Raw genomic sequence first — 21,273 nt, 5'->3', positions numbered from 1 at the left:
CTTCTAGGAATCTGTCCTAAAGAATGGGGGTAGAGGGTGTATGTACCAGGATATTTATGACCATATTGTGTGTCCTAGTGTGGGACTGGAAACAACCTAGTTGAGGGACCTACTAAAAAATTATGGTATATTTGTTCAATGGAATAGTATGTAGCTATAAAAAACAAAGGCAGCTTTAACTAAATTCAAGTGGAACAATCTCCAAGATATTTTTCAAGCTAGAAAAAAAGCAAGATGTTATCATTGGCATATCATTTTAAAATAATCTGTACTCCTTTGCTCACCGGTGAATAGAATATCCCTACAAGGAAATCAACAATTGGTAATCGTTGCTTTGTCTGGGGAAGGGCCTGGGGTGGCATAAGGTCAGGAGTGAGGGGGATACTCATTTTTGTTGTGTATCATTTTGCATCTTGAATTTGTGACATAAGGTGAGCAGGTAGGGACTTCACCAGTGGTCCAGTGGTTACGAATCTGCCTTCCAATTTAGGGGATGCAGGTTCTAGCCTTGGTCAATGAACTAAGATCCCACGTGCTGTGGGACTATTTCTGCCATAACTAGAGAGAAACCTGAGTGCCACAACTAAGATCTGACACAGCCAAATAAATAGTTTAAAAAAAAAAAAAAGAATGAGAAGGTGGGCCTCATTCAATCAGCTGAAGGCCTCAAGTTTAGAAAAAAAAAAAAAGATTGATATTCCTCCTAAAAAGGAAGAGGGAGTTCTGTCTCAGGACTGCCTTCAAACTTGAGACCGCACCACCAACTCCTCTGGGTCTCAAGCCTGCTTGCCTGCCCTGAAGATGCCAGACTCACCAGCCTGCCGCAGTTGCATGCCTTAATTTCTTAAAATAATGAGGGGTGGGGAAGAGGTATGTGGGTTCTGTTTCTTTGGCTAATACACTGTCCCGAGTACTATCACACATTACACCTGGTGTAGCCAACGCTAATCGCTTATTTCCAGGTCCAGCCAGCCAGGCTGGGAGGTCTCTGTAAACAGGCACTCTATCTCCATCATCAGTGTTTTTCTAACACTCAGCAGAGAACCTGCATCAGGAATGAGGGTTCACTAAAGATGTGTTGTTGAAGGAAGCAACACTTTTAACTTCTTTGTTTGGCCTTACCGTGTGGTGTGTGGGATCAACACGCAAGATCTTATATTAGCTCCCCCACCTGGGATGGAACTGCGCCTGGTGCAGTGGAAGCACAGGAGCTTAACCACCGGGATGCCAGGAACGTCCCAAGGAAGCAATGCTTTTAGTGACGAGTTCAGATACCAAGTACTTGGGTTTGGCTCATCTACTGATCAGCATCTAAATCAGCTCATTGATGAGGGGAACACAAAGGAAAATAATAGGGAAAAAACAACCTTCCCCATTTATTGTCAATTTCCAGGACACTTCATTTTACATGTTTCTTCTTATACAGCCATCTGAGGACCTGTCCAAGGCAAGTCACTGTTCAGAATTTAATGAGTTGATCATGGTAGTCAGGTTTCCCCAATGTCAGACTTAGCCTACACTGACTCAAAAAATCAAGAATTCTCCTTGGAAATAAGATATATAAATAGAAAAAATAACAAAGAAAGATGTTAATATTATCATCCTCCCTTAAACCTCAAATCTGTAGAACTTTATCAACCATTTGAAAAGAAAAAATTAGGATCCCTGACTCCAAGAGCAAAACATCATTTCTGAAAAGCAGATTGAATCCTAGATCAGAATCCTCTGCAGATATCTTCCCCACAAGTTTTCATCATTTGCCATAGTTTTAAAGGATTACAGATGAATTCATCCTTGACAAGTCACTCTGAATCAATCTGAATTCTCAGGTGTATAAAGAACAGTTGGTTTAGCTTTCTGATCAATAAGACCATTTTCATTGTGCACCAACACAAACAACTGTGTCCCATAGGAAAGCTGATTTATAAGTGTGTCAAATGGAGATTTTATTTTACTTCCTGTTTTTACTGCTCTGCCATCAGCTGTCACCCCAGAACCTACAGGCTATCCCCTGGGAGAAGGAGGCAGAGAGCATGAGGCCCTCAGAGGTTATCCTTGAAAGCAGGACACGCTCAGCTTTGGCCTGGTCCATTGAAATCAATAGAACACGGTGTAGAGAAATGAGGCAGATGGCAGAGGTAGGTACATCAGTATTTTCCTTTATTAAATAATTTGCATTAAATCCTATTAAAGGACAAGGGGATTAAATTGACCATGAGAGATACAAAAAGTGTATGCAACGAATCATATCCCAAATGAATCTGCTTCAGCACTATAGGATTTATTGTCTAGGTTTATTTTTCTTTTAATGAAGTTACCTTATTTCTTTCCATTCTAGGTTATGTGAAACAGTAGAGTTAGAAGCATAAACAAGAGAATACATGACCTGTAGTCTCACCATCAAGAGACACCACTATAGACATGTTAGTATATTTGATCACAATATTGTCTTCATGTGTTTTTTTTTTTTAAGAAAATTGTGAAGCCTGCTTTTTCCACTTAACGCTATAATAAAATAATTCTGTATGTTATTTTAACTTCCTCTTCCTTATGAGTTTGTATTATCCTTGTGTTGTGAGATAAAACCTCTTCTGGGTCCCCAGAACTAGGATTCTTATCATGTTCTAACCACCTATAAAGCCACCTTCTACTATTTCAAACAGCCTTAAAGATAGCTATTCCTTTTGACCCCATAAATCACCTTTTGAAAATCTATATGGAATGTGAAATGTACAAGATGAACTTGGGACATCTCAAAGTGCAAAAAAGCAAGAAACTATTAAAGACTAAATAGATAATGTCAAAAGGAAGCCAACTTGAAAGAGAGCCCATTAGGCAAAATGGAACATTATGACTACTAAAAGAATAATAATCATACTCAATTAAAATATTATTTATATATGTAATTCATGATACTTTTCTTAAACTTACTAGTTGCCACTGGATGTCATAAGGGCACTAACTCATTGCTCTGGAAATTGATAAATATATGGAAAGTATAAAGAATTGGCCTGCGTTTCCTATACAAACTCTGTTTCGAGGAAGCCAAGAAACTGATGAGGATGAATTATTCTTTATAGAAGAATTATGGCTAACTAATGCAGAGAATCATGGCTAATTTGCTGACTAATTATGGCTAACTAACTGGCAAGAGAATTGAATTCAATCCTTAATGAAACTCTGCATCGAAGCAATGGTCATCAGTGAATCCTAAAATAATAGGTGAAATGTTCTTAAACTCGCAGGACATTCTGACACCACCTGGACGAATTGGTGACATTTCTGAAAGTGGGGTATTCAGATTTCCTAAGCTCTTGATATGATTCCATGGGAAGTATACAGCCTAAGAAATAATATGACCCCAAAAAACATCTGAACTTTAATCAAATCATGTCTCAGGTCTAACTACCAGTTTACAGCAAACACAAAGAAGAGCAAGTTAGAAACATCATATAAAAATAACTATACATTTCTAGAACTGGGTACAATTCTATAAAGGATGAGTAATCTGATTTCTCCAACAAATTCAATGGTATGAGAGGGGAGGGGGAACCACGTAGATTAAAATAAGAGATATGGCAAGCATGCCATTTATGAACATCATTGATTCTTATTACTTAAGTAGACCAACTGTAAAGAAAAATTTGAGATGACTGGAGACATCTGAATATAGCTTGGGTATTAGAATATGTAATATCTTATTGTTATTTGGGGTATAATAATATTCAGGTGGCTGCCTCTTGGGAAATTTGTATGCAGGTCAGGAAGCAACAGTTAGAACTGGACATGGAACAACAGACTGGTTCCAAATAGGAAAAGGAGTACATCAAGGCTGTATATTGTCACCCTGTTTATTTAACTTCTATGCAGAGTACATTGTGAGAAACGCTGGACTGGAAGAAACACAAGCTGAAATCAAGATTGCCAGGAGAAGTATCAATAACCTCAGATATGCAGATGACACCACCCTTATGGCAGAAAGTGAAGAGGAACTCAAAAGCCTCTTGATGAAAGTGAAAGTGGAGAGTGAAAAAGTGGGCTTAAAGCTCAACATTCAGAAAACGAAGATCATGGCATCTGGTCCCAGCACTTGATGGGAAATAGATGGGGAAACAGTGGAAACAGTGTCAGACTTTATTTTTTGGGGCTCCAAAATCACTGCAGATGGTGACTGCAGCCATGAAATTAAAAGACACTTACTCCTTGGAAGGAAAGTTATGACCAACCTAGATAGCATATTCAAAAGCAGAGACATTACTTTGCCAACAAAGATCCGTCTAGTCAAGGCTATGGTTTTTCCTGTGGTCATGTATGGATGTGAGAGTTGGACTGTGAAGAAGGCTGAGCACCGAAGAATTGATGCTTTTGAACTGTGGTGTTGGAGAAGACTCTTGAGAGTCCCTTGGACTGCAAGGAGATCCGACCAGTCCATTCTGAAGGAGCTCAGCCCTGGGATTTCTTTGGAAGGACTGATGCTAAAGCTGAAACTCCAGTACTTTGGCCACCTCATGCAAAGAGTTGACTCATTAGAAAAGACTCTGATGCTGGGAGGGATTGGGGGCAAGAGGAGAAGGGGACGACAGAGGATGAGATGGCTGGATGGCATCATTGACTCGATGGACGTGAGTCTGAGTGAACTCCGGGAGTTGGTGATGGACGGGGAGGCCTGGCGTTCTGCTATTCATGGGGTCGCAAAGAGTCGGACACGACTGAGTGACTGATCTGATCTGATATTTTAGAGCTTCCCTGGTGGCTTAGACTGTAAAGAATCTGCCTGCAATGCAGGAGACCAGGGTTTGATCCCTGGGTTGGGAAGATCCCCAGGAGGAGGGAATGGCTACCCACTCTAGTATTCTTGTCTGGAGAATTCCATTGACAGAGGAGCCTAGTGGGCTACAGTCCATGAGGTCCCAAGGAGTCAGACACAACTGAGCAACTAACACTCAACACTCATATGTTTTTATATCAGTGTTATATTTTTGAAGTCATATTAATTAAATGCAGATAAAATATTTTATGTGGAAAAGGATGCAGTGTCTGATATTTCTTCAAATATTCCAGGAAAAAATTGTGTGTGTGTGTGTGTGTGGTGGGAGCAGGAAGGAGGTGGTAAAGATGGGTAAATAAATAAAATTTGCAAAATGTTGATCCTTGTTGAAACTGAACAATGGGTGCCCAGGGGTCTACTACACTATTTCTTCTACTTTTGTGCATGTTTGGGAAATTCCCTAATTAAAAAGTTAAACACTAATAAATGATGTTTAAGAGGACATCAAGACCTATAGAAATGAAATTCCAAACTTGCCAAGGACTAGAAAGTAATGAAATAAACAATCTGAGGAAAACAAAACTCTCATAAAATCTCTCCATAATCAATATGTTGATTTCTTACATATATTTGAAATTTGGAAACACTCCAAATATTATCTAATTTAATGATTGAAAATTTGAAAAAAAAAAATGGATCACCTACAGTATGTTTGTTTGGGACTTAATACCACCACAAATTTAATAGAAAAACCATCAAAACTAACAGTTTAGGGCTTGTCTGATTGTCCAGGGGTTAAGAACCCACCTGGCAATGCAGGGGACATGAATTTGATCCCTGGTCCAGGAAAATCCCTGTCACAGGGCAACTAAGCCCATGTACACAACTACTGAGCCCACACTCCAGAACCTAGGAGCCACAACTACCGAAACCCAAGCACCCTAGGCCTGCCCTGCAACAGGAGAAGCCACCACAATGAGAAACCTATACACCACAGCTGGAGAGTAGACACTGCTCGCTGCAACGAGAGAAAGCCCAGCACAGCCAAAAACAAATAAATAAATAAATTTATATTTAAAAAACTAACAGTTCAAGAAAAAAATTCAGTGAATTGAAAGATCTACAATATGCTTAGTGAACATGTCTTTCTCTTTGCAAAGAAATAATTTGGAGGTGGAAAGAGAAGATCAATTTGCAGATCCGTTGTCTGTGATCCTCTTTAAAGAGGTTAAGATGATGTTTGGATTTTTTTCCCCAAAATCTGATGCTGGAAATCCCAAAGTGAAGCAAAATTAATTGTGAGTGGAGGGAAGAAAAGAACAGTTCTAACAACCCTTCTCTTCCAGGGAGACAGTGAAACAAGCTAACAGCATCCAGGGGTTAAAACTAATTCCATTTACCATCTGCCACACAGTCTATATAATGACAGACTGAGATCTAATTTTTTAAAAAACTTCCTACATTAAAAAATACTTCAGAAACATCTATCCAAACAACAGATTAGAACTTGATTAAAAAATAAATAATTGAAACACCAAGAGCTCACTGAGAGATGAGATGCTGTGTGGAGATGCCTTCCCACTGAAACAGAGCCCTTTGTGTTCAGCACAAGGTTTTCTGCTGAATGAAACTACTGAATATTTTAATTTTCAATTTGTAAGGGAAAATTATTCCCTCTTAGTCACAGGTCTTGGAGAAGGCAATGGCCACCAAGTCCAGTACTCTTGCCTGGAAAATCCCATGGACAGAGGAGCCTGGTGGGCCACAGTCCATGGGGTCGCTAGGATTCAGACATGACTCAGCAACTTCAGTTTCACTTTTCACTTTCACGCATTGGAGAAGGAAATGGCAACCCACTCCAGTGTTCTTGCCTGGAGAATCCCAGGGACGGGGAACCCTGGTGGGCTGCCGTCTATGGGGTCGCACAGAGTCAGACACGACTGAAGTGACTTAGCAACAGTCACAGGTCTATTTTAACCCCAGTTACAACTGGGAAAATGCATTTGTAAGATGCCTAAACCAGAGTGTGGTCTTAGGTTCCTGGGGACCAGCTTCTGAGATGGAAGGTCACACACAGGGGCTTTTGGGGGGAAGTGCTCTCACATACCCACCTTGAGGGCTGAGGGAAGCAGGATGGGGTGTAGGGAGAAGTGAGCTGGGATGCAGTTGCAGAAGGAGCCTTAGTGATACCAGAGGGAGACGGCCAGTGGACATGGCCCCTCGGAGACCCTCACAGAGGCGAGGGGGCCAGGCCTTTGTGTCCTTACAGAAGCCCATCTCCAGATGCCATTGGAAATTGGCTGTAACCTTGACTGAGGCATCGTCCTTTGGCCGAGCGCCATTCCTGAGCAGGACTCACGGTGAGTACCTTTGCAGAAGTCAGTCAACCCTTCCAACTACCTAAGCAATGAATGCTTCATTCCTGAAGGGGAGACCCCCTAGATCTATTACAGCTCACTCCTCAAGCCCTCCAAATCCAATTCCTATATACACTGATTTTGTCTCATGTGGGAATGCATGCATGCTAAGTTGCTTCATTGGTGTCCAACTCTTTGTGATCCCATGGACTGTAGCCCGCCAGGCTCCTCTGTCCACAGGATTCTCCAGGCAAGAATACTGGAGTGGGTTTCCATGGCCTCCTCCAGGGGCTCTTACCTCCATGTGATTCTGGATGATCCCTTTTTCTGGGGAAAATGTTAAGAAGAAGGGAGGTTGTTGGGATGAACTCCAGCTCCTGCCACTACCGCTGGTACCACTGTCTCCCTCCCAGCTATCCTTTCTAGAGCATCCCCGCTAGTCAGGGTAGCTTACCTGTGTGGGTGAACCAGTTCTCATCTCTAAGGGCTCTGAGCCCTCAAGGGGTGACCTTGAGGACATGGCCGTGGTGGTAAATGACCAAAGCCAAGCCATAGCTGCTTTACTTGTTCTTTTAGCTTAAAAATGTGGCCAGGGAGTCCCAAGGAACAGCCTAGTGAATCACATGAGTGGATGTGGCTGTAACGAGGCAGCAGCTGTAGCTTCAAGCCAAATGCAATTCTCACCGTGTCCCCTGATAGGAGCAACCTCTCCCTGAACACCAGGGCCTGAGAGACTAAATGTGCGATGACAAGGAACACAAATTCCCCAAGCAGGTCATTGAGAGTAATGGTCAATGGGCCCGGCCTCCTTCCAATCTTTGTTTTACGGACCAATCCATTCCACCTATTGGGAGCACAGCACTATATAACAGACATTGATTTAATGCTACCCAGTCCTCCCGGGGTATCATCTCCAGGCTGTCACCTTAGCTGTGTTTTCCAAAGGCTCTATTAGGCAGGCAGCTTCTGGGTGGTGTGTTTCTGTGTAGGTAGGCTCCAGTTGCTACTAAATGGGATTCTTGGTCCAAGGTCACATTGTATATAATCCCATGCCAGTTTATCAAATAACCTACAAACTCATGGATGGCAGTTCCGACTGAGTCCATTTAGGCAGGAAAGGCAAAGGTGTTTCCTGGAATACACATTAATTCTGGTCATTGCCACTGGCAGATTAAAGGGATCCCATGCCATCAAGTTGCTAACAAGTAACTGGTTGGTCAGGGGAGGACGTAGCTCTGGGATCTCAGAGTTGGAGTCTGTGCTGCCAGGTTGGATATGTAGCAATGGTAATGCACTAAGTCTGTTCTTAATGATTAGGATCCTGGTTTTATTTGTTTATTATATTTATTATTTTTTCTGGCTGCACTGGGTCTTCGTTGCTTTTCTATTTATTTTTTTTTTCTTTTGCACTGGCTTTCTCTAGCTGCAGGGAGCAAGCTTCTCATCGGTGCTGTCTCTTGTTTCAGAGAACAGGATCCAGGTGCATGGGCTTCAGCAGTTGCATCACTTGGGCTCAGAAGTTGTGGCATGGCATGTGGAATCTTCCTGGACCAGGGATCAAACCCATGTCCCTTGCACTAGCAGGTTGTCCACTGCACCACCAGGGCAGTCCAGGATTCTGCTTTCACATGGGGCAGAGTGGCAAATTAAATGGGGGCCTGATGGGGCCCACTACCCTGGCAGTGTGGAGTCTGTTAAGGGAGCAGATATTGCTGCCACTCTCCCCATCTGTGATACAGTTTTGCTAAACTACTCTCTCAACCATAGTGGGAACATCTCAGGGTCCTCCTCCACATGGCCTTCTCCTCTACAGCAGCTCACTCGACAAACCAGAGAGACAATGAAGAGATTCTGGCAACTGAAGGATGTCCATTTACTGACACATTCAGAGACTGAACCAATGATCTCCAAGTAGACCCATGGAGCCAAAGAACCTACTGTGGACAAGACTGGGTATCTTACTACCTAACCCCTGCCAACTAAGCCCAATTTGAGTAAAGAGCCATGATGAAACACAAAAATCTCTGCATATCAATGAAAACTGCCATGCCCGAGAGTCTCTGAAATCTTTGGGAAGCCACTCTATAGTTACCCAAGAAAAAGTTTACCCACAAACCTTTGGATAAAGACTAGGAAAATTATTACTGTATGCCCTTGCCTTGGTATAGCAGGATCCTTTTTCAAACCAGTCTTTCATTCAGGCGCCAGCTTTGAAGTTGAAGGACCAGCTCAGGTCTGGAAGTTGGCCATGACTTTTCACTGGGGGGGATTGTCAGCATTATCTTAATTAGCCACTCTTCTTCCTGCCCTTAACAACATCAAGTTCTATTGGTCATCTTCATGGCTTTCTGTGAGTGAGCGGCCCCTTAACTTGTTTAAATTGCATCCTCTTTGCTTCCATTATTTAAGTTTTGCTGCTGCTAAGTCACTTCAGTCGTGTCCGACTCTGTGCGGCCCCAGAGACGGCGGCCCACCAGGCTCCCCCGTCCCTGGGATTCTCCAGGCAAGAACACTGGAGTGGGTTGCCATTTCCTTCTCCAATGAATGAAAGTGAAAAGTGAAAGTGAAGTCACTCAGTCGTGTCCGACTAGTAGTGACCCCATGGACTGCAGCCTACCAGGCTCCTGCTACCTGACCTCAAAGCCCTAAAAGCTATGATTTTTCCAGCAGTCATGAATGGATGTGAGAGTTGGACCATAAAAAAAGCCAAGAGCCAAAGAACTGATGTTTCTGAACTGCGGTTCTGGAGAAGACTCTTGAGAGTCCCTTGGAATGCAAGGATATCAAACCAATCAATCCTAAAGGAAATCAACCCTGAATATTCATTGGAAGGACTGATGCCAAAGCTGAAACTCCAATACTTTGGCTACTTGATGTGAAGAGCTGACTCATTGGAAAAGACCCTGATGCTGAAAAAAGACTGAGGGCAGGAGAAGAAGGGGACAACAGAGGATAAGATGGTTAGATGGCATCATCAACTCAACAGACATGAGTTTGAGCAAACTGTGAGAGGATGAAGGACAGGGAAACCTGGTGTGCTGCAGTCCTTGGGGTTGCAAAGAGTCAAACACAACTAAGCAACTGAACAATAATGACCTGACCTCTGACAAACTGAGATCTCATCTTCATTGTTTCCAGGGAGCCCAATTCTGTATCAGCATCTTTTATAGCATCAGCCCTGCCTGCAGAGGTCAGCCCACTGAGACTCTCAGGGAAAGAGGATGTTGCTCTCACCGGTTCATTGCTTACAGCCTTGGTAACCAGAGCATCCTCTGGGTGCCCCTATAAAACACGGTGGATCGGTAGATTTTCCAATCATACAGAGCATATCCACTCTGGCGAGCCTGCTTCTTGGAGAATTTTGATCCCTTTCTCCAGTGTCAGCCAAGGCACTGCTCACATATATCCTCCACTTAGCATGGTCATTGCTTTCCTAAGTTTCCAAGAGCCAACCAGGAGAGTGTTTAATAAACCCTATATGTCAGGAGAGTTCTTTCATGTGGAGAAACGCTCCTTTATCCATCCTAATAATCCAGGCCCTTCCAAAATCAATCCCATGTGTACTCTTCCACTTCTGCTAGTATTTATTGTCTAAGACCTTCATCTTCTTCAGTGTATTTTCCCTTTACTCCCTTATCAGAACCAGCGCTTCTCCTGCTGGGTTTTATTATGACTTGACTTGAGCTCTGCTGCTGCTGCTGCTGCTGCTGCTGCTGCTGCTAAGTCGCTTCAGTCACGTCCGACTCAGTGCGACCCCATGGACAACAGCCCACCAGGTTCCTCTGTCCACGCGATTCTCTAGGCAAGAATACTGGAGTGGGTTGCCATTTCCTTCTCCTCAGATCAGATCAGATCAGTCGCTCAGTTGTGTCCGACTCTTTGCTACCCCATGAATCACAGCACACCAGGCCTCCCCGTCCATCACCAACTCCCGGAGTTCACTGAGACTCACATCCATCAAGTCAGTGATGCCATCCAGCCATCTCATCCTCTGTTGTCCCCTTCTCCTCCTGCCCCCAATCCCTCCCAGCATCACAGTCTTTTCCAATGAGTCAACTCCTCGCATGAGGTGGCCAAAGTACTGGAGTTTCAGCTTTAGCATCAGTCCTTCCAAAGAAATCCCAGGGCTGATCTCCTTCAGAATGGACTGGTTGGATCTCCTTGCAGTCCAAGGGACTCTCAAGAGTCTTCTCCAACACCACAGTTCAAAAGCATCAATTCTTCAGCGCTCAGCCTTCTTCACAGTTCAACTCTCACATCCATACAAGACCACTGGAAAAACCATAGCCTTGACTAGATGTACCTTTGTTGGCAAAGTAATGTCTCTGCCTTTGAATATGCTATCTAGGTTGGTCATAACTTTCCTTCCAAGGAGTAAGCGTCTTTTTATTTCATGGCTGCAGTCACCATCTGCAGTGATTTTGGAGCCCCCCAAAATAAAATCTGACGCTGTTTCCACTGTTTCCCCATCTATTTCCCATGAAGTGGTGGGACCAGATGCCATGATCTTCGTTTTCTGAATGTTGAGCTTTAAGCCAACTTTTTCACTCTCCACTTTCACTTTCATCAAGAGGCTTTTGAGTTCGTCTTCACTTTCTGCCATAAGGGTGGTGTCATCTGCATATCTGAGGTTATTGATACTTCTCCCAGCAATCTTGATTCCAGCTTGTGTTTCTTCCAGTCCAGCATTTCTCACGATGTACTCTGCATAGAAGTTAAATAAACAGGGTGACAATATACAGCCTTGACGAACTCCTTTTCCTATTTGGAACCAGTCTGTTGTTCCATGTCCAGTTCTAACTGTTGCTTCCTGACCTGCAGACAAATTTCTCAAGAGGCAGATCAGGTGTTCTGGTATTCCCATCTCTTTCAGAATTTTCCACAGTTTATTGTGATCCACACAGTCAAAGGCTCAGGGGTTAGCAAACTTTCTTTGTAAAGAGCCAGTCTTGTTTTAGGCTCTGTTGCAATGATTTGAGTCTCTCACTCTGGCATAAGAGCAGCCACAGACAAGATGCAACGGAATGAGCAGAGCTGTGTTTCAATAACACTTTATGTACAAAAAAACAGACTACAGGCTAGACTTGACCCATAGGGTGTAGTTGCTGGTCCCCATCCTGGTTACTGGTCTAGTGTCCAGGGATGGAGGTAGGGGTGGATCTTGGTTTGGGAGCTGGTTTCATGCTGATGGTGGACAGGCTGCTGCCTCATCTTCAAGTAAGGGGGCAGAGCTAACTTTTTTCATGGGGAGGAGCAGGCCCAGGGGGTTCAAGGGCATTTGGAGATTCCAGACTTTTAATAGTGCATGAACACAGCTGTCTGCATCTCAAGTCTCAGCATCTCATTTATTCCCAATTAGGGCCTTGACCTTGGCATAGCAGACTTGCTGGGGTTGAAAAATTCAAACTTCTCTGGAGCTCTGTTGGCCTTCTAATTAAGTCCAAGGTTGAATGCTGGCATTTTTTTTCTGCCTCTGGCTGCAGGAGATGGGAGTCTCTCTATAAACCTTCAAAGCCTTTTGGCTCTCACACTTAGCCTTAGATTGGTGATTAATCACTCCAGCCTTTCACTACTTCCTCTAAGTCGTTCCACAACACTCAGCAACAGCCATGTAATTCCACTGTACCTACGATTACTACTTCCCTTGAACCTCTCAGATGTACAGATCCTTTACCCTTCTATGCATTCCCTCCTGGCTGTCACCCCACAGTGAAGGTTTGAACAATTGCAGGACTACAGAGTACTGGGGGCTAGCTGTTCTCCACCCACCCCCAGAGATGGTGTTCTCGTTCACTGAGGTCAGCTTGCCAACAAAGGTGCAAACATGCATACTCAGTCACTTCAGTTGTGTCCAGTTCTTTGAAATCCTCTGAACTTAGCCCACCAGTTTCCTCTGTCCATGGGATTCTCCAGGCAAGAATGCTGGAGTAGGTTACCATGCCCTCCTCCACAGGATCTTCCTGATCCAGGGATCATACCTGCATTTCTTACATCTCCTGCACTGGCAGGCAGGTTCTTAACCACTAGCGCCATCTGGGAAGCCCCATGGTTTTTCCACTAGTCATGTTCAGAGTTGGACCATAAAGAAGGGTGAGCACCAAAGAATTGACACTTTCAAATGTGGTGCTGGAGAAGGCTTTTGAGAGTCCCTTGGACTTCAAGGAGATCAAACCAGTTAATCCTAAAGGAATATTCATTGGAAGGACTATTGCTGAAGCTGAAGCTCCAGTACTTTGATCACCTGATGATAAAAAGACCCTGACACTGGGAAAGATTGAAGGCAAAGGAGAAGGGAGTGGCAGACGATGAGATGGTTAGATAGGATCACTGATTTCACAGACATGAATTCGAGCAAACTCCAGGAGATAGTAAAGGACAGAGAAGCCTGCGGTGCTACAGCCCATGGGGTCACAGAGTTGGACATGACTTAGTGACTGAACAACAATAAGCTGGTAACCCAGCTCCAGATCTCATGTAAGAGCTTCCTGGGACATTTCCTACCACCATTGGCTTTCATTATGCTTTCTTGAACAAACTCTGAGATGGAGATTTACATTCAGGACTTTTTTTTTTAACTGGGGAGTGCCTTGGGGATCTTTACCTATAAAGAAGTAGAAGAAAAAGGAATCCATAGTGGGAGAAGTTGAACTATGATGCAGTTGCAGCAAAGGCCTCAGACGGTCCCATGGAGAGCCCTGAAGCTGGGCAAGCTGTCAGAGTTGACCTAATCTAGGCAAGGGGACCAGCCGCTGGATGCAGAGGAGGTGTGGCCTTCAGAAGGGCAGCCTACTTCTGCTAAGGGCTATTCCCAGAGACAGGCTCATCAGTGAGATATCAGAGGCCAGCTCTCCTGGCATCTGGGGGAGTGCCTCCGTCCTGGAGAGGAGATTAGGCAGCACACCACAGTATCCACCACAACACATAATTGAATTGTTGAATATGTCTATCCATGGTAACGAAACCAGATAGGCATCCCTGAGCCCAGGTTTACTGTCATACACTAGTTACTATGGATCTTGGGAGAAGCCCTGGGTTCAACTAAACGCTGTGATTGTAACTGCTGTTCCTGAAAGAATTCTAGGTAATGAAGGCAATGAAGTATCAGTGGTTTACTGTCCAACAGAAACATTAAAGTCCATTTTTGAGGGGTAAAATTAGAGGAAATAAAGAGGGAAGGAGGGAGGGAGGGAGGAAGGAAAATAAAAGGAAATATCAAATCCTCCCACCTCACTGCAGAGGCGATATCTACTGAAATCAACATCGGTAGTTTAAAAAGTTAGTATTTCTGCTCCCTTCCTTTTAACAAACATTTGCTGCATTTTGACATGGTCTAGGAGGGGACATTTTAATACTATGATGCTAAATTTTTACATGACAAGGAAACCTGGCATGCCACAGTTCATGAGGTTGCAAAGAGTTGGACACGACTTAGCAACTAAATAACAACAACAAAGGGATGTCAGTGCCTCAGTTTCCCCACTTGGATAGTTAGGGATATTACCTACCTCCCGTACTTGTGAGAAGATGATGGTCTAACACATCTAAAGTACACACAGCACTATCTGGCACATAATAAGCTCTGTTTCATTGTTATGAATGTTTACATATTATATATTCTTATGTTTATATTGTGAAAAACTCCCCCATGCTTCAAGATGAATAAAAAGAAGACACTACCAAATTATCCACATAGATTTCCTTCATTGAATCAGAAATAGGAAAGACATCTTGGAAGGGGGTTCATGCTTCAAGCATGAATGTCAGAGTAGTTCCCATTTGCTGTCAGTTTCATATTCCCATCACCAGTACTAATAAGAAAGCAAATCTCTTCACAAACACTAAAATCCCTTGCTTCTATAGAGTCTTATTCTCCACATTTGCAGATGCTGGGTTTAGAAATTGGATGTTCTTGGTCAGGGCAACATGTATGAGACACATTACTCCAGATGAAGATGGTATTTGTGGATGGAATATCAAATATGGTCATTAATAATGAAATATCATGGAGTTAACATAATAATGAACTCCTTGGATTTAGAGGTCTTATTCAATAAAATCAAAATTGTAGATTTCCTTAACAAACAGGCTTGATGTTTTAGTGTAGTTTAGTGCTTTTAATATATTTGTAGGTCTATGCTAAGTGAGCATTCTTTTCCTCCAAAGAAATGCATCATGTTTTCTCAGGAAATAGTTTATAATAAAAGGTTGTTTGAAAGAGTTGAAAAAAAGTTTGATTTTGCTGAGTCGTGTAGTGAGTATCGAGCCCAGCATGGAGATACTGGTTTTCCCATGCTGTCAATTACTGACGTATACCACAGAGGAGTCACGTGTCACCACCCGGAGCACCCGGGTTCTTGTATGTAACCCAGATGGGAGGGAAGAGGTGGGTGGTGGGAATTGATCTGATTCTGTTTAGAGTGTCACCAAAGCCTGAAATTCCATGACTCAAGCAGCACAGCTGGTAAAAAGCACAGTGATGAAGAACACAAGACCCTGGCAGCAATGCCTGAGATTCCTGAGCTGTACAATGGGAATAATAATTGTACCTACTTGATAAGAACATTGCAAAAATCAAGTAATAAAAATAATGTATGTAAAGGCCTTGCCCTTAAAGCCATATTGACAGAAAAACTGCACCTAAAGTTGGCAAAGGCTTTGGCATAGTCAATAAAGCAGAAATAGATGTTTTTCTGGAGCTCTCTTGCTTTTTCCATGATCCAGCGGATGTTGGCAATTTGATCTCTGGTTCCTCTGCCTTTTCTAAAACCAGCTTGAACATCAGGAAGTTCACGGTTCATGTATTGCTGAAGCCTGGCTTGGAGAATTTTGAGCATTACTTTACTAGCATGTGAGATGAGTGCAATTGTGTGGTAGTTTGAGCATTCTTTGGCATTGCCTTTCTTTGAGACTGCAATGAAAACTGACTGAACTGAAAGTTGACAAGTGGAAACCAAAATGCCAACTGGGCGAAACATGTGATGGTACAACAGTTTAGTGTGCTGATCACTGCTGTTGTATAAACCCAACGGTGTAAAACAATTTTCTGTCTTTTAAATTCTCACAGCCTCTATGAGTCAGGAATTTGGGGAAATCTGATTTGGGCAGTTTTGGGGTCGGATCTGTCATAAGGTTATGGTCAGATGTCAGGGAACGTTGCAGTCCCTTGAAGGTTTGACTGGGTGTGATATGCAAGATGCTGACCCTGGATGCTGGCAGTTGGTGTTGGCTACTGAGTGGAACCTCAGCTGGGACCATCAACCAGAGCACCTACAGTGACCTCTCCACATCACCTGGGCTTTTGCACAGCCTGACCTCCAGGAAAGGTGGGGGTCAGACGTCTTCCATGGTCAGGGGCCAAGAAAGCAACATGGGAGCCAAACTGCATTATGTGATTATCCGTGGAATTGGCAGCATCACGCCCGCCACATTTTATTGGTTATGAGCAAGTCATCGAAGGCCAGCCCAGTATCAAAGGAAGGGGAGGCAGACCCTACCTCTCCATAGGAGCAGGGTCAAAGAATCCGCCAGCATGTTGTAAGGTTGCCAAACAAGGTTAATAAAAAAAATATTCATTTTCAGTCTCTAGTGGGCTCCATGAGAGATCTGGGTTCGATCCCTGGGTTGGGAAGATCTCCTGGAGAAGGGAATGGCAACCCACTCCAATATTCTTACCTGGAGAATCCCATGGACAGAGGAGCCTGGTGGGCTACAGCCCATGGGGTTGCAAAGAGTTGGACACGAATGAGTGACTAACACACACACACACTCTCTTAAAATAATTTTTAAAAGAGACATGTTGGACACATTGACCTGAGCAAGTCCCATAAGATCATATCATTTTTCTCCTCACTGTTCCCCAATCCTGCATAACAGAACAATCTAGCCCACCTCTGTGTGAGAACAAAGGTAAGAGGAAAGAGAGGAACCCAGCAATTGCATCTCACATACTGTTGCCTTGGGCCAGGTCCCATGAGCATTACCCTGGGGTTTTACTCTGTTGGATTGTAAGCGAGGCAACTGTAACAGAAACGCTACCACACAGTGGCTTCAGTTTATCTCACATAACAGTCCAGCCAGGTCCGGTCAGCAAGGCAGCTCCACTCCATGATGTCATTTAGAGACCCTGGTGTCTTCCGCACGATTGCTCTGCTGTCTTCTGAGGTGTCATCCTCACCTGCACAGGTGAGAGTGGCAACAGCTCACCTCCAGGTGGGCAGAGGAAAAAAAGAGTCAGAGTGTGAAAATGCTGTTTGTCTCCAAGTCAGAGATGATCTGTACTTAAATTGAATCCAACCTCCACTCACAGCCATTGGCCCTAATTTAGTCACATGACCGCAGCTTGCTGCAAGGGAGGCTGAAAAATATAGTCTGGCTGGGAAGCTCAGTGCCCAGGAAGGAAGAACACATCTACAGAACAGTCTGCCCCACAGATAATCAAAAAATTATTATCCTAACATGGACATGTTGGCCGCGTTTAACAAGCTAATCAACTCTTCCTAATCCCCATCAATTTCAGTGGCAAAAATAGTTCAGTTCACTTACCAGCTACAAATGACTCTAAATTAAATGACAGGTAAAGCTCAATATTCAGAAAACTAAGATCATGGCATCCGGTCCCATCACTTCATGGGAAATAGATGGGGAAACAGTGGAAACAGTGTCAGACTTTATTTTGGGGGGCTCCAAAATCACTGCAGATGGTGACTGCAGCCATGAAATTAAAAGACGCTTACTCCTTGAAAGGAAAGTTATGACCAACCTAGATAGCATATTGAAAAGCAGAGACGTTACTTTGCCAACAAAGGTCCATCTAGTCAAAGCTATGGTTTTTTCAGTAGTCATGTATGGATGTGAGAGTTGAACTGTTAAGAAAGCTGAGTGCCGAAGAACTGATGGTTTTGAACTGTGGTGTTGGAGAAGACTCTTGAGAGTCCCTTGGACTGCAAGGAGATCCAACCAGTCCATTCTAAAGGAGACCAGCCCTGGGTGTTCTTTGGAAGGAATGATGCTAAAGCTGAAATTCCAATACTTTGGCCACCTCATGTGATGAGTTGACTCATTGGAAAAGACTCTGATGCTGGGAGGGATTGGGGGCAGGAGGAGAAGGGGACAACAGAGGATGAGATGGTTGGATGGCATCACCGACTCAATGGACGTGAGTTTGAGTGAACTCCAGGAGTTCGTGATGGACAAGGAGGCCTGGCGTGCTGCAATTCAAGGGGTCGCAAAGAGTCAACACAACTGAGCGACTGAACTGAGTGACTGACTCTTCCATGCACTTTGAAAGTATCTCTAGGACTGCAAGACATTCCCTTGCTAGAATGTCTGCTTGTTGAGTTGGAAACAGCAATTACCTGGTCTTCTACAAATGAATAACTGTGAACTCTGAATTAATCATGGCCAATGGAATCCTATAGAGTTTTGAAATATCTGAGGACAGCAATGAAGAGTCCACAAGTGACACAAAATTGGTTGAAGGCCAAATTCATTCACATTCCAGGTAAGAAAAAAATGTTATCTTCTTTTATGTGGTGACATTTATGTTAACTCTGTGTGCATAATGTAGGTAACATTAACATACATGTTAAATTTCACGTTTCTGGATTTAGAACAAGATTCTTTCACACCTGCTATAAATCGACTGCTCAACACCCCATGGACTGCAGCCTATCCTATCCCTCTGTCCATGGGATTTTCCAGGCATGGGATTTTCCAGGCAAGAGTACTGGAGTGGGTTGCCATTGCCTTCTCCAGCTATAAATTGAAGGGACTTGAATAGATGTTTACAGCCCCACTAAGTGTACACTTCAGGATGAGAAGCTGCTAAAAATTCTTTATGAACATGTTACAACATTAAGAACACTGGACAGGGGCCTCCCTGGTGGTCCAGTGGCTAAGACTCCACATTCCTAATGCAGGGGACCCGGGGTTCGATCCCTGGTCAGGTAACCAGGTGGCTCAGATGGTAAAGAATTCTCCTGCAGTGAGGAAGACCTGGGTTCAATCCCCGGGTAGGAAAGATCCCCTGGAAGAGGGTATCCAACCCACTCTAGTATTCTTGCCTGGAGAATCCCATGAACAGAGGAGCCTGTCGGGCTACAGTCCATGGGGTCACAAAGAGTTGGACATGGCTGAGCGACTAAGCACAGCACACAGGACAGGTAACCAGACCCGACATGCTGCACCAGAAATCCCACATGCTGCAACTAAGAACTGGTGCAGTCAAGTAAATATCTAAATAAGAACACTGGACCAGAACCTCTGGCTTCCTTTGGTTGTCTCCTTACCAAAGCTATTAAACTTCCCTAAATCTATTTTCTCACGTGTGAAATAAAAATGTTACCTACACCTCACTGTAGAGAAATAGAAAATGGCACAATGAAGCACTTTACACTCCATAAAACACAAACGCAGTGTCCACAAGGCAGGAAGAGCGCACGGTGCCATCACCAGACGAGCACTGCAACCCATCAGCAGAGCTGTATGGGACTTGGGTAAAATGCATGGAGGGGATGAGATTACATTCTCTCACTTTTGATCCCAGTGTTGTTATCTCAACCAAAGACAGACAGATCCACTTTCAAGGACCAGCCGATCCTGGGGTTACTCCCAGGATGAAAGAGTCCACCTGAGTCACAGTCAGTCAGCTGCAGCAGCCAGTGCTCACTCAGTCCTGATGCTGAACCGCTAATAAGATTACTTTTGTATCTGCTATCAGTTTGGACAACTATCTTACAGTCGCTATTAGGAAGTCTTGATGAGAATGAAGTACAAAATTTGGATTTAGTAAAAATATACTTTGGAGTTACTTTGGATAAATATTTAATTTTAAAAATGTGAATAAATAATTGGAGAAAGGAAAGCAGTATGTCAATACATTGTAAGTAGTGAAATTCAGAATGACAGAGTGTGAGGTGAAGGATGGCAGCTTTGCCTTAGACTCTAAGCTGGTATTCTGACACGTTCTGCCTCTTCTCCAGTGACTGGCTTAAGACACCAGGTAAAGAACATGTGGCCTTGAAAGGACTGAAGTGGGGAGGCCCGACTGCAAACTGCTGTGTGGCGATGGGCCAGGAAGCCCCAGGAAGCCCAACTACACAAGACAGACTAGGGCACAGTGCACCCAGAGACAGACAGAGACCCATCAAAGGACAGAATTACGGGGGAATTTAATTATCAGACACGTCCTCAGTTTCCTGAACCACAAAGAAGTGCCCCTCCCAAACAAGCTCCTTTCTCATGTTCTTTATTTAACCACGAGTTGTTCGAATCTTTTTTCTTTGCCTTCATTTCCACGTAGAATTTTACTCCAGAAAGGCACATAAACTGAAGTTGTAAAAGTTATTAAAATGATGTAGGTAGCGGTGTAGTGGATTCCTTCACAAATTTAAATCAGAACCGGTCTTTTGAAGCCTGGAAGGAGATAATAAATCAATGAAATATTTCAAACTGTCCTCATCGACACTCAAGAGGTAAAAAGGTCTTAAAATTAAAAGGGCACCTATACAGATGAGGCACACCAACAGTGCAGGGCTGCTGTGAGACCAGAGGCGAGACAGGAGGTGTCAGCTGCAAGGGAAGGGAAGTTCTGCGTGGGGGACACAGCATGGATGTCTCCCAGCAATTACATGATGAATTAAGCTTATGAGGCTGAGTGAAAAAATACTGAAAGAAAAACAAAACTGACAAGAACTATATAGCACAATATCACGTACCGACTCTCTGTAACCCCTGGGACTGAACTCCGCAAGGCTCCTCTGTCCATGGGATTCTCTAGGTAAGAAAACTGGTGTGGGTTGCATTTCCTACTCCAGGGGAAATTCCCAACCCAGGGTCAAACCTGCGACCCTTGTGTCTCCTGTATTGAAGGTGGATTCTTTACCACTGTGCCACCTGGGAAGGCCACATTCAATTAAGTATAAATTAAAAACATACCCCATGCCAAGCAGTGTATCATTTCCCAGGACATAGATTTAAAGATGTCAAACACAGCAGGGTGGAGGACTGTTGTGTGACGAGAATGTTAGGAAACAGGATGGAATAAAACCAGGGAGCCCTCCACTGTTGGACAGTGAGCCCTGTACTAAAGAAATAAAATGAATTCAATTCTGCATCCAAGATTTAAAGAAAAATAAGCGTCTCCATAGC

The 21,273-nt window shown here is 43.7% G+C and overlaps 1 long non-coding RNA gene across 2 annotated transcripts; it reads left to right on the top strand.

The window, feature by feature from the left end:
• The first annotated feature begins 285 nt into the window (after positions 1-285).
• Positions 286-2,529, top strand: LOC129633205 (uncharacterized). 2 transcript variants are annotated; one of them, XR_008704957.1, is made up of 3 exons: positions 286-322; positions 1,983-2,138; positions 2,339-2,529. It is a non-coding gene; the product is annotated as an uncharacterized LOC129633205 (long non-coding RNA). The 2 variants fall into 2 exon arrangements; XR_008704956.1 differs by lacking the exon at positions 286-322 and adding an exon at positions 737-870.
• The last annotated feature ends 18,744 nt before the right edge of the window (positions 2,530-21,273 follow it).

Source organism: Bubalus kerabau, chromosome 18, assembly GCF_029407905.1.
Source record: "Bubalus kerabau isolate K-KA32 ecotype Philippines breed swamp buffalo chromosome 18, PCC_UOA_SB_1v2, whole genome shotgun sequence".
Lineage (NCBI taxonomy): Eukaryota > Metazoa > Chordata > Mammalia > Artiodactyla > Bovidae > Bubalus > Bubalus kerabau.
The sequence above is the reverse complement of the archived record's forward strand: the minus strand, read 5'-3'. Positions and strand labels throughout refer to the sequence as shown.